At 43.0% G+C, this 16,301-nt stretch overlaps 1 long non-coding RNA gene across 2 annotated transcripts; it reads left to right on the top strand.

Moving 5' to 3' along the window:
* The first annotated feature begins 4,156 nt into the window (after positions 1 to 4,156).
* On the top strand, positions 4,157 to 5,892 carry LOC148931134 (uncharacterized). Of its 2 annotated transcripts, none has more exons than XR_016136789.1 (3): positions 4,157 to 4,311; positions 5,111 to 5,192; positions 5,506 to 5,892. It is a non-coding gene; the product is annotated as an uncharacterized LOC148931134 (long non-coding RNA). The 2 variants fall into 2 exon arrangements; XR_016136788.1 differs by having other exon boundaries at positions 4,170 to 4,311; positions 5,117 to 5,192.
* Positions 5,893 to 16,301: the final 10,409 nt, after the last annotated feature.

The raw sequence follows: 16,301 nt of genomic DNA, 5'->3' as shown, positions 1-16,301 counted from the left end.
GGATAGGTCGGGCTTAGGGCAGGCTTAGGGCGGGCCGGAGGAACCACTGGATGGGCCGCGACGGGCTGCCAGGAAGTGCGGTTTTTAAACGCCCCGTGCGGCGGCCCGCCACGCAGCATGCGGCGACCAACGCACGCAGTCCAGAGACGGGAAAATTCTTTTAAAAGGTATGTTTTCCATTCCTTTTCCCATTCCTTCTCAAATCCCTTCCTTGCACACAACCCCCACCTTTATAAATCACCAATTTCACACACCCACACTATCATTCTCTCAAATTCTCTCCAAAATTTGAGTTCTTCTTCTCCAATTCTCAATCAACACAAGGTATGAATCCTTACTCAATTTCTGAGCTTTGCTTCACTTCTTTCGTGGATTTGGGCATGTTTTTGATGTATTGTTCAGTGAAAACTCTTATTTTACGATGTGGGATGATTGTGTATACTTACTTTTTGGATTTCCATGGTGATATTGTGTTTTGGTGATAGTTTGAAGCTTTGTGAATAGTGACTCCTTCTTGTTTATACTTGTTCATATGTTGCAATCATGTTCATAGCATTGTAAGGCTATTATTACTTCCATGAATTGCAATACTTGAGTATTTCATAGAGATTATTGATATGTATTGATTTATTGTTGATACGTCTCTGCATGGGGGATGAATTCACGTTGGGGGATGGTTTTTGTTTCCTAGTTTGGATGTTTCTGTTCTACATGTTTCCATGCTACCATCTAGGAAGATATGACCACCTAGCTTGCACCTATATGTATATTCTTTGGTAATGCTTATAAGAGTGCAAGTTTGGGGGAACCTTTGATTTCCCATTGTTGGCATACATTTTTAATATTGCATTTTTCTTTTATAGGAAAATGGGATCAAAGGGAAAGCCCGAAAATGTGAAGAACTATGGCATTATCCTTGCCTCGGACGAGCAAAGGCTATGTGGAAGAAGTTGTTGGCGCGAGAGATGGCGCCCTCAAGGTACCCCCACGATTACCCTCTTCAAACTTTGGGGATCGCGGAGGACTTTTGGGCATTGTGTGACGTGGGTGACGGGAACGGCCTTCGATACATGTTCGAGAGGAAGTGGCCGTCTTTTAGGAAGTATACTCTTGAGTTCCTAAGCTCGTTGAAGGTCACCAAGGACCGCCGGCAAAACATCCCGCTTAGCATCGACTTCCGCCTAGGCAACCGGTAGCACTCGCTTACCATGGAGGAGCTTTGCGGAATCTTCCATTGTTTCGATCCCAACCCCGAGACCGACAATGAATATGACTTTGATGAGATTTGGGGTGCGATGACGAATGAGCACGAGCACGCCGCGGGTTATGCCAAGTCTTCTTCGATCCGCAACCCGGTTTTGAGGTACCTCCACCGAGCTATGACCCAACTTATGTTTGCTAGGGTCGATGGGGGGAGTGTCTCCCAAACGGAGTTGAATGTGATATGGTGCCTCCTCAACAAGAAGGGATTCGATTATGGAACCCTTTTCACTATCTATGTGGATCGGATCACAAAGAAGGATGAAGGCATTATATGTTGTAAGGGTTTGATCACGGCGATCGCCGAGCACTTGAAGGTTTCTTTTGTCGGTTTGACAGAAGATGGTGGGGAGCGCTTTATTACTTATGAGGTGCTCTTTTCGGTGGGGTTGTTAACGGCCGATTGTTGGGGTCAAGGATTTTTCTTACAAGTGGCGGGGGATCACTTCCCCGTTCCCATCCCGCAATTGACTAAGGTCGATGTTTGGGCAAACCAGGTCAATTGGAAGCTCGACACCCCGGCGCACCGAAGAGCCAATGAGGCTAACCCCATCAATGGGGAATTTAGGAAGAGGAATATACCGGCTCGCATCCCCATCTTCGAGGCCGATGATGACTCCGCCTTCGATGCTATTGATCACTACACTGAAGAAGGGGAGCACTCGCACGCCCAAGAGAGTCAAGTGTCGCCGCCACCACCGCCCCAACGTCGCCAAGAAGAAGAAGAGGAGGAAGTAGAGGGCCATCGCCGCCGGACTAGAGCAAACCGCCGCCGCGGAAGGCCGAACCCCGAGGATGAGTTTCAAGCAAACACCTCGGCCCAACTAAGAGATATTTACTCCTACATGCAAAATGTGTCCAACACTTGGGACACCCGTTGGGCGGAGCAACAAAGGGAGAACGCCTACAACCGCCAAGGATGGACGGCTCAAGGCGATTGGTGCACGGCGGAGCAACAATTTTGGGAGCAACAAAGGTTAGAAGACGTGCATCGCCGTCGTGAAATTGAAGAGCTCCATAGGATGGCCGCCGAGGCTCGACAAGAGCGCTAAACAATGAGTGGCGACATCGCCTATCTTATTGGTGCATTCGCCGACCTCAACGCCCGTTTCCCTCCTCCTCCTCAAGATTGAAGAAGTCAAGCTCAATGACTTTAATGAGCATTTGTACCATGTTTTTGGATATTTTAAGACAATTTCTTTTTATGTTTTTGACAATTTTTGTTTTAATTTTAAGTATTTTTGGTTTTAGTTTAATTTTTGTGCGTTGAAATTTTTTCACGGGGTCTGACCTCTTCGTGGCGACCGCCGCATGTGCTGCGGCGGACCACCACCTGCTCGCTGGAACGATCTGTTGCTGCGCGGCGACCGCCGGACATGCCGCGGCGGGCCGCCACCTGGGCGCAATTTCCAGCGCGAAATTTTTCAAGGTACGTTTTTTTTTATTTTCGCCCCGTCAGGCCTCGACGCGAAATTTTTCAAGGTACGTTTTTTTTTCCAGTAATTCACTCACGTCCCTACCGACTCTACAAACTTATTTTACACTTTGTTGTAAATAAGTTTGGGGGGATGAAGTGGTGGACCGTGAGCTTAAGTTTTTATTTTAGGGTTTTCTTTTTGTTTTAAAGTTTTTGTTTTTGTTTTTCAAAACCCCGTAGGAGAATTTTGTGTTCTAAAAATATTTTCTTGAATCCATGTCGTGAACTTAACATGAAGAACTTAGAAACACGCATACTTAGGGACGCACTTTAGACCGAGTTGCCAATGATATTACATTCCATCTATGTTTAAGTGTGGCTTAACGTTTTGATTTGATGGTTTGGTGAAAAGGTGCATAATTAGTGAATTGTTTGTTCACCTTGAATCTTGCTTTATACATTGGGAGGATTTGAGCCTAAATTTCATTCTTGTGTGATTTATCTGCATTCATGTATTTGTTTCTAGAACTTGCTCCTAGTCTTGCCCAAGTCTACATAGTGTTTAAGTTGATTTAGGAGGATGTTAGGCCATCTTTTCTAGCCTACTTTTATCCAAAAGTTTTGACTCTCTCAAATTTGAAATTTTTTCCCTTTGGAGCCAATTTTGAGCCTTTAAGCCTATTCTTTGGAAGCCAACATAATGGGGACAATTCCTTGGGTTAGTTAGTTTTTACTATCTTATTTTGTAAAGGAATTGGAGAGATAAGGTAAAAGTATAAAAAGTAGTGTGCTTAATGTAAAGAAAGTACAAGTTGTGAAATTGAGAAAAATTCCAAATATGTGCTTGATGAAAAGAAAGGAAGGGATGTGTAAGAAAGAAAAAGAAAAAAAAGGGAAAAGAAGAAAAAGTGTGAAAGGTTGTGAAAGAAAAAAAATATATAATCAAAGGATTGGAAAGTGAGTTAAAGGAGAAAATAAAGTGTTAGAAGTGTCTTGGGTTTTAGAAAAGTGGAGTCACTTTAACTCTACTTGGGATTGTAATACCCCATATCTTTGAGTTTATTAACCATATTATAGAGAATAATTTATCTTTTCAAAAATATTTTATAATTTTTGAATTAATATTTTTTTATGGTTTTTAATTGATGATTTTGATTTTCAAATGTTTTCCAGGTTGTCCGACTTAGACCGAGGATGCGCCCTAGCAAATTTAATAAGGTCTAATTGTTTTTTTTTTATCTATCTGTAAAATTAGTAGTATTAGAACTTGAAATGAAATTAGGAATTTTAGAGCAATAGTTTAATGCCTTTCTGTGCTTGTGTGTGTGTGTTTTAAATAATATATGTAAGTGTATGAATTGTGTTGAAATGATTATAAAAAATAAAATATCTATCCTACTTTCTAAATACCCACCCATCGACACTTCTAGAATACCCTACACACTATTAGGCTCACACACTCATTGTTTCCGTCAGCCGCCGTCCATTGCCTCTCCGGCGGCGAGATTAGCCATCATCAGTCACCTTCCTCTCTTTGCTCATGGCTTCTTCTTCTCCACTTCTCTAACCTCCATTAAAGCATGATCCAAGCTTGAAGCTTCTCCTCCAAAAATTTGATTTTATTGTGAGACAAGGTAAATCTGACATTTCTTTTGATTCTATCATCTTCCAAGCTAGCAATTGTGGGTTTGATTAGAAGAAAAGTGTTTTTATTGAGAATGTGAGATAGTGGCGATTTTTTTACTATTACTCTAGAATTGGGGTTTTTTTTGTTATTTTGTATGATTATGATTATTATTAGATGAATTGATTACATGATTATGTTTAGAGATGTTTAATTAGCAATATGTGAATTTATATGATTTTTTTTTCCAAGCATGTTTAGCATTTTTTGTGAAATTTTAGAGTAAGAATAGATATGCTGTGAATAGTAATCTGCTGTGAATAGTAACCGAGAATAGTGAAAGTGATTTAGTTAATTTTTTTGGGTATCCTTTTGGTGTTGGATGATTATGAACTTGAGAGATGCTATAAAGAATATTATAGGGAAGATGTACGATTTTACTTGGAAATGTATAAAACTGATCTGTAATATCTTCTGAATTATTTTCAGTAGGTCATATGAGTAGTAAGTTTGACAGCTTTTATTATTGATGGTTTGTTTTGGTTTATTGTTGTAGTTAATTAATATGGAGTGTGTTTTGAGTTGAATGAAATGGTGTAGGTGTTAAAGCTTATGTTTAATAGAACGTTGAATAAAAGCAATGCTTAAAAGTGTGATTATGATTCCTCTTTGTCTCAGTTGGAGTTATTTGTTATGCTTAATTGATTTTATGTTTTAAAATAGAAGATTAAGTTGTTCTAAAGTTTAAAATGAGTTCAGTTTCCAAGTTTAAGTTTGGAAAGTTTAAAGACTAAGATAAAATGCTTAAGTGCTAGGAGTGGCGCATCCGAGGCTCGGAGACGGGCAACCTGACCCAGCGTGAAGAGGTTATTTTGGATTGCAGCTTTCGAGGTGGGGTTTACTTTATCTGTAAGCGTAGTGGTTACATGGTTATAATCATTGTTGTGTCGTGCGTCATTCATATGAGCTTATGGGCCCACGAGGGGTCAGATCCACGAGGGATCATATGGGTCGCTGATAGCCCACCAATAGCCCACGAGGGGTCAGGTCCACGAGGGACCGAGACTAGTCTCATATAGATGTCAGCAAAGTTGAGATGGTTCATTATGTTATGATTCATTACACAATTGGTTATAACTGCTTGTAGCGTTTTCCCCACTGAGTGTGCTCGCATACTCACACCCCGTTATTTAATGTTTTTCAGGTTAAGGAGTCGGTGATGGGGCAGCAGTCAACGTGATCCACAGACTTCCCTATTTTGACTAGTAGACATCCTTTTGGGCTTTCTTTTTTTTTTTTAAAGAAAGAACGTTGATGCCTTTATATTTGGAATTATGTAACTGCTTATGGCTATTTTGTGTGGGCAGTGACCCTATATTCATAGTTTTGTCAGTGATCAGCGTAGTTTCAGGTTGTGACCCGACTAGGCAAGGCCTTAACTTTTGGATAGCTTAATAGAAGGTTAAACTTTACAAAAACCATCTTTTGCTAAAATAGGTACATTCGATGTTGGGGAATTTATCTTGTAGATATTATTTGAAAAATCCTTGCATGAACTAAGCTAAATTGATGGTCATTTTATATTTTCTTTTATAGTTGATCAAATCATTTATTTTAGTTTAAAGATGAAATTTATATTTATTGTTTTTTTTTTTTAGTAGCGTTTCCCATTAATTAGGTATGGGGGCGTTACAGGGATATTTTATTTTTAGTCACTTTTTAGCCAAATATTCCTCACCTACCAAAGAGCCTACATTACAACCAAAGATAAAGACCTTTCGGACTTTTGATGCTTAATCACAGCTAGTAGAGGAGAGATTAGACTTTGAGCAAGCCTATGGTAAACTTTGCATGATGCATGATTTGAGTGCTTAAAAACTTTGAGCAAGCCTATGGTCCACATTTGTAACAGCGGGGCCCTTATCTTTTTGCAACAAAGGTTGCTTCGTGGTTTGCAATTGCAAGGGTGTCTCTACAACCACATTTTCTGTCATGTGAATGTCTGATAAGGCTAATTTCATGCATTGGTTATGTAGTGAAAAACATCACATTTCTGCTGGATCTAACAAGTTTTGTTAAGCCAGGTGTGTGTGTAGCGCTAGATCCAGGAGATGCTGGAGGAGGATATCTAGCGAGGAGCAGGAACGGAATCACGAGGAAAAGCTAGAGGAAGGAAGCCAAAAGCTGAGGGCAATCAAGTCAATCAATACCTCGCTGGGCCCCACCTCGAAGCTTATAAATAAAGGAGTGCGCAACAAGAATGGCAGATCCGTCACACTCCACACACAGTCACGCTCTTAGCTCACACACACTAGGGAAATGGGGAATTGGGGGAGGTTTTCGTTTTCGTGAATTACGTATCAGTGCACCACCGTCCCTTGAGGGCGAAGAAACAATTGTTCTCTTAATTTCTGTTTACTACTCTGTTCCGTCTCGAACTTCACTTTTGGAAGTCGAGCTTGTTGTTTTGTTGCTGAATCAGTTTATCCGTTCTGTTTACATTTGATTTGCTTTGATGAAGTTAGATTTCGTGTTGATTATTATGATGCTTGCTATTTCGGAGTGTTTATTTGAGATGCTATCTTGAATTTGTTGCTGAATATCTTAATAGATTTGAGAATCATGGCTATGGAGTTGTGTTTGGTTGGTTTTTTTGTTCGGATGCTTGGATCCGGAGTGGATTTAGCATCCGAAGTATGGATCTGAACAGGGGAGGTGAATTTCTGCATGAGATTATGGGGATTTTGTTCTGCTTGGTTTGCTTCGTCTAGTAGTGTGATTTCCGTCGTTGTTTAGTTTTCTGTTAAGATTATGCCTCCGATCTACATCTGAGTTTGTTTTTCTTGATCTCTGCATTTATTTGTGTTCGTTGAAGAAGATGAAGTCATTTTCAGTTGATGCTTTAGTTAGTTAGGCTGCAGATTCGATTCTGTCCGTACTTACCTTTTTCAGAGTTTGGTCCCCACTTGTTTTAATCTCCTTGGTCTAGAGATGTTCGTAGAAGTCCCAGATCTAGTAGTTGATTTGATTTAGTTCTTATACATAATTCATTTTTTTGCCTAGATCTAGCAGTTAGCATAGCATACTTTATTTCCAAATTCACTTAGTTAAATTCCTCAACCCAAAATATGCGTGGCAGCAGCCAACCCAAAAATAGTTTCCAATTCTCTACGCATGTATTTTACGAGTCCATCTCTGTGGGATCGATCCCTACTTCCCTGTGCTAGTTTAGTATCTGTGGTTGAGGGTTTTGAAGGTTTGCTTGCGTACCAACGACCAGACTTCCAGTCTTGTGAGTCTCTAGACCTTGTGATCTAGTTGATTTACTGGATCTAGGAAGTGTGTAATTAGAAATTGATAGGATACAGCAAGCAGAAAATCAACTCTTCAAATGGCGCCGTTGCCGGGGATGGATGGCGTAGTTTGTTTATGTGTTTAGAGATTTGGTGTAAATAGTTTTAATCTTTTGAATTTCGCTTTTGGCAGTTTATGAGCAAGGGCTCAAGGTCAGGAATCTGGAGCAACCCATCTTGGTCAAGGAACGTGCAGTTGAAGTGGCAAGTTAAGGAATCAACATCCGCCATAACTACCAGATCGGGGTTGTCAACTGTAGATCCATTTCCGTTTGAATCAGGGAGTGAAGAAGAGTGGAATTCATCGGGGAAAGAGGATTCACGGTCGTCGTCAGAAACTGAGCATTCGGAAAGGGAGGAAGAGGAGTCTGTAATGGCAAACTTAGTGGACCTAGACCCAGAGATTGGTTCGCTAACTGCACATCTCGACGGAGAGCCAGCTCATGCCATAGTGTCAAATCAACGTCAGCGGTCTATTGAGATCAAGACGAATGTGCTGGGCGTTTTACCTACATTCTCTGGACGGAGGAATGAGTGTCCTTATGAGTTTTTGAACGAGTTTAGTAAGCTATGTAGCATCCAGAAAAGGCCTAACGAAACTACCGAGGAGGACTATCGCCTGCGAGCGATTCCATTTGCATTGAAAGGAGAGGCAAACACTTGGTTGCTGAGGCTTCCACCTGACTCGATCACCACATGGAGGGATTTCAAATTGGAGTTCCTGGACTATTTCTTTCCGTCCAATAAGACAAACGCTTTGAAAAAAGAAATTCAAGAGTGTAAGCAGGACTACGATGAATCTTTAAGCCAATATTGGTCTCGGTTTAAAGGCCTGCTTGACGCTTGCCCAAATCACAGGATGACGGAGGCTGAAACATTTTATCTATTCTACGAAGGGGCAAATCCTGAGTCCAAGGACTTAATGAATTCCTCGAGCGGGGGGAATTTCACCAAGAATAAGGCAAGCGAGGCACGCGAGATTCTGGGAAGATTAATCGACGCGAAGAAGGCGTATGACTGCCCGCGTGCTATCATGAGGAGAAGCTCCGCGAACACAGTTAAGGAACGAGAAGGAGAAGAGGTTAGAGACAGAATAGATCGACTGGAGAAGGCACTGCTAAATGCCATTGAAAAGAAAAATACCCCTGGGTCGACTGATAAGGAAAAAAACCCAGGTCAAGAGGAACATCAGCTTCAATTTTACAATAATCCCTCACTCGATGGAGATTTCCAAGCTCAAGTGAATGCAATGGGGAATTGGAATCAAAGTAATCAAAATACCAACTGGAGCCGGAGGAAGCTGAGGAGGCCATGCCAAGTGAAGAGGTGGAAGAGCTTAGGAAGGAGGTGCAGGACATGAAAAAGGAAATGCAACTGATGAAAAAGGAGATGATGAAGGAACTCAATGGGAGTCGGGAAGAAGTAAAAGTTCTGAGCAGCAACGTAGCAGATTTGGCCACGAAATGTGCCAAACAAAGTGAAAGAGTGGCGGAAGCTGTGGAGATATCTACGCGGATGTTGAAATGGCTGCATCAGACGCTTCCCTTGACCCAGTCGAAGTCGACTCCTGGGTCAAGTGGCGAGGCACAGAAGATCATCCACAGCAGTCCCTCGACCAAGCCATTCCAGCAGTTGACCACCCCGACTATTCCCGAGAAAGTTCCAAATCCACCGAGGACGAAAATGCTAATGAGGAAACCAGGACTCGATCAAGCTGCAGAAGGAAAGGAAGAGCTGGAGCAACCAGCGAAGAAGAAAGTGAAAACAAACAGCCCCAGAAATGAGCAATTTCCCCAGACCAAGTAAATTTTAGTTTTTGTGTTTCTTTTTCTGTGTTTTATTTCCATGCGTTGCTGTGTTTTATGCTATCTTCTCCCACTTAGCCCAATGCTTGGTCTAAGTGTGAGAAGTTCTATGTTTTCTGTTGGTTTGTTCTTCTCCCACTTAGCCCGTTGCTCGGTCTAAGTGTGAGAAGTTGTTTTTTTTTAGAATTGTTGTTTATTTCTGCATTGAATTCTCTTTTTCCCCCCTTCACGACGATGGCTTGAGGCCAAGCTTGAGTGAAGCGGGAGGGGGAGAGGAGTCAATGCAGTGTTATTATGCTTTGAGGAGTCGTAGGTCTAGGGGTGTGTCGCATGAACTAGTGGATATAATACGGCAGATTCCCTTAGGGAGAGCAATTGAAAATAGGAGGTATTCCAACTTAGAAGCCTGATTCTTTAGTAAGCCGAACCAATCTGAATGAAGCGAGAACGATAGTAAATGCCTTTACTTGCCTAGTTGTGAAGCCCTACTCTAGAGGTGAGTTATAAGCCTGTGATAACACTTAGAGCTAACACATGTCAAAAGTCTGCCACTGAATGCTGAAGGAAAAGAGAAAAGAAAAAAATAATAAAAAAAAGGGAAAGGAGAAAATATATAATCGCAAAAATTTGGAGGTATAAGCTGGACGAAGTCCAGAGGAGGAAATAAAAAAAAAAAAAAAAAAAAAAAAAAAAAAAAAAAAAAAAAAAGGGAAAAAATCAAGGAGGTATAAGCTGGACGAAGTCCAGGAAATCAAGGAGGTATAAGCTGGACGAAGTCCAGAAAAAGAAAAAAAAAAAAAAAAAAAAAAAAAAAAGGGGGGGATAGTGACGGAGGATAGAAGGAGGAAATTCTCATAACCCGAGGCTTCAGTGGTTTGGCAATAACTTAAGAGAGAATCGGTCCTAACATCCCTGGTAAGGAATGAGCGATCGAGTGAATCTAACAATTGGGGAAGTAACAGGCTATCTTGACGAGCTGACAGGTTGGCTAGGTAGAGGGGAGAAAAAGGCCTATTTGGAGGAGTGCAGCCTGTTGGATTGATCTTAATCTTGTGGGGACGGTTGCCTAAAAGTTGAAACCAGTTCATGCATATGTGTTTATATGTTTTCATCCTATGTGATTATGTACTCTTTGTTTTAGTGTCTAGCTTTGCCTCAGTTGTGTCTAGGTGTAGGAGTTTTGTCTAGAGTCTGTAGAGTCGGTCAAGGGGATAACCATGCTTGAAATTCGCCTTATTCTTCTTTTCTTCTTGTCTTTATACTTGAGGACAAGTATGGTTTAAGTGTGAGCAGTTTGATAAGGCTAATTTCATGCATTGGTTATGTAGTGAAAAACATCACATTTCTGCTGGATCTAACAAGTTTTGTTAAGCCAGGTGTGTGTGTAGCGCTAGATCCAGGAGATGCTGGAGGAGGATATCTAGCGAGGAGCAGGAACGGAATCACGAGGAAAAGCTAGAGGAAGGAAGCCAAAAGCTGAGGGCAATCAAGTCAATCAATACCTCGCTGGGCCCCACCTCGAAGCTTATAAATAAAGGAGTGCGCAACAAGAATGGCAGATCCGTCACACTCCACACACAGTCACGCTCTTAGCTCACACACACTAGGGAAATGGGGAATTGGGGGAGGTTTTCGTTTTCGTGAATTACGTATCAGTGCACCACCGTCCCTTGAGGGCGAAGAAACAATTGTTCTCTTAATTTCTGTTTACTACTCTGTTCCGTCTCGAACTTCACTTTTGGAAGTCGAGCTTGTTGTTTTGTTGCTGAATCAGTTTATCCGTTCTGTTTACATTTGATTTGCTTTGATGAAGTTAGATTTCGTGTTGATTATTATGATGCTTGCTATTTCGGAGTGTTTATTTGAGATGCTATCTTGAATTTGTTGCTGAATATCTTAATAGATTTGAGAATCATGGCTATGGAGTTGTGTTTGGTTGGTTTTTTGTTCGGATGCTTGGATCCGGAGTGGATTTAGCATCCGAAGTATGGATCTGAACAGGGGAGGTGAATTTCTGCATGAGATTATGGGGATTTTGTTCTGCTTGGTTTGCTTCGTCTAGTAGTGTGATTTCCGTCGTTGTTTAGTTTTCTGTTAAGATTATGCCTCCGATCTACATCTGAGTTTGTTTTTCTTGATCTCTGCATTTATTTGTGTTCGTTGAAGAAGATGAAGTCATTTTCAGTTGATGCTTTAGTTAGTTAGGCTGCAGATTCGATTCTGTCCGTACTTACCTTTTTCAGAGTTTGGTCCCCACTTGTTTTAATCTCCTTGGTCTAGAGATGTTCGTAGAAGTCCCAGATCTAGTAGTTGATTTGATTTAGTTCTTATACATAATTCATTTTTTTGCCTAGATCTAGCAGTTAGCATAGCATACTTTATTTCCAAATTCACTTAGTTAAATTCCTCAACCCAAAATATGCGTGGCAGCAGCCAACCCAAAAATAGTTTCCAATTCTCTACGCATGTATTTTACGAGTCCATCTCTGTGGGATCGATCCCTACTTCCCTGTGCTAGTTTAGTATCTGTGGTTGAGGGTTTTGAAGGTTTGCTTGCGTACCAACGACCAGACTTCCAGTCTTGTGAGTCTCTAGACCTTGTGATCTAGTTGATTTACTGGATCTAGGAAGTGTGTAATTAGAAATTGATAGGATACAGCAAGCAGAAAATCAACTCTTCAATGTCGTAGTTCGCCTTCGGGTTAGTATCTTGTAGGGCCTGAAATCTGTTACCCATGAGGGGATCTTTGCCTGTTGAAGGTAGATCACCCTTGTACCCATTGGACTGATTCTTCCCTGAGGATTTCCATATGGCATGGGTGACAATCGTATTGTTTTGGACCATTAATTTGTTGTTCGCCGATCCACGGACGGTGGTATCCCTTCCACGGCTTAGGTCCCTACTCTTCCCACTTGTGCGAGGTCTAGAGAGCTCGCGCTTCTTGTTCTCCATTCTGATTCTCTCCCTCTCTACAGGTCTGGGGCATCCGAGTATTATATGGCCGAACACATGGCATGTATGGCATATCTTTGGTAAGTGCTCAAAGATTATGCGTTGATGTAGCGAGGAACCGTCGGGGAGAACTAAATCGATGCTATCCCGGGGATCTTTCTTCATATCAAGGATGATTTGCACTCGAGGGCCATCTAGAGATTGCCTTCGGATGGTAGTATGATCAACCGCCACAGGCATGCCTATAGAAGATGCAATTTTCTCCACAACCGATTTTGTCCATAGCGTGAGAGGAAGGTCTGAATGCGAATCCAGACAGGAACTTGAAGCCTGACGTTATCTTCCAGGATGAGTGGAACACCAAAAACTGCATAAGGGCCCTTATTTGGAACCCTTTCGAGATCCGAGTATGTCCTGAAGCTGAACAAAATCCACCCTTTGCTATGATAGGCTACATTCGTTGGTACGCCCCATGTTTGTACCAAGTTATAGACTACAGCTTTCCCGGGAAACCTACCTGCAAATTTTCCACACAACGACGGACCCCATCCTACCCTGATGGGTAGGATATCATCCTGAGTTAGTGAAATACTAGTAGGGTCAATGGTTATACCTTCCACAGGAATCAGTGTTCGTGCTGCAAGGCTTGAGTCCGGCTTTGAAGATTGATTTTCAGCAAGCCACGCACTATTACACTTTAGCTGAAGTTGATAGTCAACTTCACTCATTAGCTCATCTTCTGTCTTGTTTCTAGTCACTCCATTATCCGTGGATTGAAGGGAGATCTTGAAATGCTCAACTAGAGAAGCTAGATTATACTGCGCACCACCCACTTTGCAGAGATGGGTGAAGTTTTTATGTTTCCTCATCGTAGGGTGAGGATCCATATTCTAAAATGATCAGATCTGCTAAAACAAGAACCAACTATCCTATATCCAATCCTTGATCGATCAAAGTTGAAGGATGCTGACAATACTAGTTAAATAACAAACCAGCACAAACACAACGAACAAAACTCAAGTAGATAGAAAACGAGTAGGCGAGAGTGTACCAATCGATTTCCGTTCGTGATACCTCAAAGAAACCGCCCTCTCTTGATCCGGTAGGCGGCGCCACGTATGACAGCCTTCCTCTGAAGAGAGCATTGCGCTGAGGGCGACGGGATTGCTTGGATTCCTCACCACATTCGAATGGTTAGAAGAAAGGAACGGCGAACAGATCGTCGGGATGGTTAATCTCAATGATCGATAAGGGGCCTCCCCTCTCCTATCGATCGAGAGGAGGGGAGGTGTGTGAAACACACTTGTTTCCGCCAATCAGCTGTGTAATAAGCCACCATGGGGTAGATAATCCGGTGAGGGAACGGCAACAACGGAGTAGAATATGAGGAAAGCGGCTAAGAAACCCTACAGGGTTGACGGCGCCGCCAATCTGAAACCCTAACCCTAGTATAGTGAGGGAGGTGAAAAAGGGAGTCTAGAGAGAATCGGATGAGACTTCTAGAGAGCAAAAAACTCAACCCTTAAAACTAAAGTATGGGTAAACAATATTTATAGTCGCACGGACCCACCCCGAAGGGCCCCTTACTCCAGAAACCTTAATCGGTACAGGCCCACTAAGGAAGCCCGTGTCGTAGGGTTTTTTGGGAGTCACGTTCTTGCACCCGAAGGGACACGAGCCCGAAGTCACACGAGAGACACGAGCCAGCAGCCCGAGAGAGACGAGAGCCCGAAGGCCCACGAGAAACACACCCATGTGCAAGCACAAGAGGCGGAAACCTCATGGGAATAAAATCCCCACAAGTTGTCTCCATTGAGGATCGAACCACTGACCTCATGGACGGGTAAGGAGTTAGCACCATTTGCCAGTAGGCCAATGGTATTCCTTAAAAACTAAGTATGGGTAAACAATATTTATAGTCGCACGGACCCACCCCGAAGGGCCCCTTACTCTAGAAACCCTAGTCGGTACAAGCCCACTAAGGAAGCCCGTGTCGTAGGATTTTTTGGGAGTCACATTTCGACTCTTCAACACCCGAAGGCATTGGCGGGACGCCGAAGGGCACAAGGCCCTCCGTGATAGGACATGCCCGAAGGCAAGATTGACACGACGGAAGCCGAGATAGACACCGAAGGGCGCGAGGCCCTAAGGGATGAGACACCGAAGGGCACGGGGGCCCTTAGGGATTAGACGCCGAAGGGCACGGGGGCCCGACGGGAGGCACATGTGCGAAGCACGATTCCGGGTCGAGGCCCGTTAGACACCAGGCCCGAAGGCCCGTTGGGAGACACCGAGGGTTCGAAGGCCCACGAGAAACACTGCCATGCGCGCATGCACGCAAGAGGCAGAAACCTTATGGACATAAAATCTCCACAAGTTGTCTCCATTGAGGATCGAACCACTGACCTCATGGACAGGTAAGGAGTTAGCGCCAATTGCCAGTAGGCCAATGGTGCTCCTTAAAAACTAAAGTATGGGTAAACAATATTTATAGTCGCACGGACCCACCGCGAAGGGCCCCTTACTCCAGAAACCCTAATCGGTACAGGCAGTGGCGGACCTATTCAGTGCCATGGGGGTCCCATGGAACCCCCAAACATTTTTTGTATTAGTATATATATATTGACACTTCAAACAAAACAAGGCAGCAGCGCAGATGGCTTCTTTCTTTGCCTTCAACGTGGAGTATGGTTTGAGTTTGATTCCCAGCTCTAGCAGCTTTATTTGTTTCACATTTTAAGCTTTAGATTAAGAACTTATTCATTCTATTTTCACTAATTCTCTTTACATCTATAAATGTCCTTATTTTTCTTATTTAATGACTTGAGTAGGATTCTTACACAAAGATTATATTTTTTATTATATGCATTTGAGAGTTTGATTCTTACTATAAGAACAATTACTATAGTTTCTTTCATTTTACATTGATTTTTTATTTATTTTATATTCTATGTGTGACTATTTATATCACTTTTTATTCTACATGTTAAATTGCTAATATTAAGAATTCAGTTTAACTCATTTTTTCTTCAATGATTTATATTTTGTTTTATTTTTTTAAAAACTCTTTTCTCAAATTAAGTTGGCTTTTTCTTTTACGTTGACCTTGCATCTATTAACAATCTCCTTACACGTACCTCTAACTTTTATAACTGATTCTCTTAGTCATCGGCGCTAAAAATTATCACGGTAAGGAATATTGGTTTGGAACCCCCATCGTAAAAATCCTGCGTCCGCCACTGGGTACAGGCCCACTAAAGAAGCCCTTGTTGTAGGATTTTTTGGGTCATGTTTCGACTTAACTAACGGGACACACATACACACACCCCAGGAACCCCCTCCTGCATCGTTCTACGGTGGGCCCGTACCACCGCGTGCCCGTACACGTATGGAGGCCCTACCTCTCCGGCATTGAGGTATTTTTTCTAGGTTAGGCACCAGGCCCGGAGTCCCGATGGAATTGCTGAAGGGCCCGGAGGCCCGACGTGAAGCACATGCACGAGGCATGATTCCAGGCCGAGGCCCGTTTTAGGCACCGGGCCCGGAGACCCGACGTGAAGCACATGCACGAGGCATGATTCCGGGCCGAGCTCCGTTAAGGCACCGGGCTCGGAGGCCCGACGGGAAGCACATGCATGGGGCATGATTCCAGGCCGAGGCCCGTTGGACACCAGGCCCGTTGGACACCAGGCCCGATGGGAGACACCGTGGGCCCGAAGGCCCAGGGGGAGGCCCGAGGCTGCACGGGCCCGAAGGCCCGAAAGAGACGCGGGTCCGAAGGCTGGCGAGCCACACACCCATGCGCGCATGGACGCAATAGGCAGCACCTCCATGGAATATTAATTCCATAGAGTTGTCTCTTCCTTGATTCTATGGGTGGTGGTGCATG

The sequence above is a fragment of the Salvia hispanica genome, chromosome 3, assembly GCF_029641045.1.
Source record: "Salvia hispanica isolate PSC_SH4W2 chromosome 3, Shi_PSC_v1, whole genome shotgun sequence".
NCBI classification, from domain to species: domain Eukaryota; kingdom Viridiplantae; phylum Streptophyta; class Magnoliopsida; order Lamiales; family Lamiaceae; genus Salvia; species Salvia hispanica.
Note: the sequence above shows the minus strand (reverse complement) of the source record. Positions and strands in the feature narration are given on the sequence as shown.